We start from the raw sequence: 2,822 nt of genomic DNA on the forward strand, positions 1-2,822 counted from the left end.
GTCTATTTTTTAGAAAGTCTGGCAATACACAAAGCACCCTCAAGTTTTACCATCTAGGGAAAATAATCCTGGTTAAAGCTTTGGTGGATATCACTCGAGATTTTTTTTTCCATCCATAGTTATACACTATGCCTTTACAAAAAGAGCATCACAGTGGACTTGCTGTTTTACAAAGTCTGTGTTTAAATTTAAAAAGATATCATGCATATTTTTCATATCAATAAGTAAAGTTCTCCTGCATTATCTGAATGGGCCCTGAGTGGTCCACCGGCAGAACTATAGTTTTAACAACTGCTTTCTTACTGAATAAATAAGATGCTTTAAACATCGCTCATAAACAATTCTGCAAGGACATCTTTGCCCCGTAGTTTCTGTGCTTCCCTGAGTGGATACTTCGCGAATCTTCCCCAGAACCATCAGTCAGTCCCCTTCCACCAGTGAGCCAGGCAGTGTCCTCTCTCCTCTTCCTCCTTTCTCTCTTCCATCTCTCAAGTAGAAACCTTCAGAATGGGAAAAGCCCCTGCTTCTGATGACTCTGTGCCATGCCCTGGGGCACATGCTGGGGATGAAAATATGAAAAAGATTATGTTTTTTTTAAAAAAAATAAAAAACTTTCGGGCTTTTGAGCTGCCTTCTTGTATATTCCCTTCATGTCCTGAGGCAAACTTTTGCCTGACCCTGTGAAAAAAGTGACCTGTGATTTCTCCTGTCCCTGTCGAGCCCCAAGGCAGATCCTGTGTGCCTTCTACACAGAATTTATGAACAGGATATGACTGAATGGCTTGAAATAGCCACTTCCTCCTAGGGCAGAGTAAGAAAGAAGAAAGAGGAAAGAAAAGGCACATAAATGGAAACTGAGGCAGGTGGAGGAAGAGGATGAAAGGGGATGGGAGGGAAGGTGGGGAGTCTCACAGAGAGCAAAAGCCTGTGGCCACCTGAGCCCCGCACCTGGGCCTCAGACGTATTTGACACCCTCTACAGAGATATCCACACAACTGTGTTTCTCTAAATCCTCAGGCCTTCTTTTTTGTCTCTACAACTTCAAACAAATTCCATTCCTGCTACAGTGGCCACAGGCCATAATAAATACATCTCCAGCAATTTCAGCTCTTAACGCTGCCAGAATCCTTGTGCCTAATTTAATCAGAAAAGCTGAAGTTGCAACCCCCTCGGCTACAAATTTTAAAATGTATTTTCCCTTTGACCATATAATTGGGATGATGCAGGGAACTCCCACAGAAATATCAACATGCATCTGAAATTGAAAAGGGATTAAATAAATCATCCTTAGACCAGGGATACAAATTCACCCACATATTTTCCATTCTACCATGGCAGTTACACTAGGAAATCCAAAGAGGCAGGGGGAGCCTCCCAGTAAACTCACTAGGGCTATTAGAGTGAAATTTCAAAGATTAAGAAGAGGAGGATGTGAGGCTGATTCAAATAACAGTAATAATAATATCATAACAAGCTTTTGTAACAAGGCCTCCTGGGCTGCAGCCTGGAGCCTCACCCGTCTCCTTTCCACCACCACCCACAGCCCCATGTGCCCTGTGCCCCATTTCTTCGTCAGTGGAGGAACATTACAGTCACCTTCCCAACACAGCCCCCACACGCACCGTCAGTGCCACTCAGCAGGACCCACTGGGAATGACTCTGACACTCCAGAATAACACCTACCCGGCCCAGGCATGAATCCCGTGAGTTGAGGACACTGTCTTCATCTTTGCTGTTTGCACATGGTCTTCCATCATCACCTCCTTCTACCCATTTTGCACTGTGACATTTCCTGCCAAGAGGGAGAGTCAATGCCTTGGCCATGTGTGTCTGGATCACTGGGACAAAAGCACAGGTAGCAGGTGGGGGGCCCCAGTATCATGTGACAGAGGCCAGGTCAGCTGCCAGAGGACAGGGCATGCCCCAACTGACTATAGAGAATTATTACAACACCAACAACAACAACAACAAAAACATGAAATGCATTTTGACTTGAATCAGCATCGAAAGGAATAATTTACCCAATAATGATTATTTTTAAATGATCATAGATCAGTTCTCCATTGACAAAGAACAGAGTTTATATCAAAATAGATTCTCTTGAATTTAGGCCATTTGTGTGCCACAGTGGAGAGAACACAGCACCGAGAGTTTGCAAAACTGCTCTTTTGTGTATGTTTCTGGCTCAGCCAATAGCTCACTACATGATGTGAGGAAAATATCCCTTCTCTGGGCCTTAGTTGTATCCGCTGTTGCCCAAATATGCATAGAATTTGAACTGTTTTTAAGGGGAACTTTTTAAGGCCTCAAGGTTGGATTATTTTATTTTTAAAGTAACAGCACATAAACCATACCATATAAATAAGTTATGAATTATTTAGTCTTATAGCCCTTTAAGAAATACAACAGCCCTGCTCCTCCATCTGCGAACTCAATTTCAGATCAATTGTAGTCTGAAAATATTATTACAATGCAAGAAATAATTAAGGCATTTTGTGAAAGAGAGCATTTACATAACTTTTATTATAGTACATTTGTATAATTATTTTACTTTTATTGTTGATATCTCACTTGCTAACATAAACTAAATTTCATTATAGGTATGTGCGAGAATGATTAAAATATGACGTGAATGCTTAAATGTTTAAAAAAATGTATTACAGTAAATGACACATTGTCATTTATCTCCCTCAAAATATCCTCCCTGACTTTGAACATATGTATCCTATCATTCTTGACACTTTCTCAAGCAGTTCTGGAAATCGTCTTTCATGAGTGTCTGTACTAAATTATATATATAATACATATAATTTATTATTTAT

General features: G+C 40.8%; 1 long non-coding RNA gene across 1 annotated transcript in view; it reads right to left on the reverse strand.

The window, feature by feature from the left end:
- Positions 1-238: 238 nt before the first annotated feature.
- Positions 239-2,822, reverse strand: part of LOC104862997 — a 14,020-nt gene continuing 11,436 nt past the window's right edge. Inside the window, exons 2-3 of the long non-coding RNA XR_780465.1 lie at positions 1,684-1,792; positions 239-559 (exon numbers count right to left, since the gene is read on the reverse strand). This is a non-coding gene — a long non-coding RNA (uncharacterized LOC104862997). The remainder of the gene's footprint in view (positions 560-1,683; positions 1,793-2,822) is intronic.

The sequence above is a fragment of the Fukomys damarensis genome, unplaced genomic scaffold, assembly GCF_012274545.1.
Source record: "Fukomys damarensis isolate Sample0158 unplaced genomic scaffold, DMR_v1.0_HiC HiC_scaffold_14, whole genome shotgun sequence".
Taxonomy (NCBI): Eukaryota; Metazoa; Chordata; class Mammalia; order Rodentia; family Bathyergidae; genus Fukomys; species Fukomys damarensis.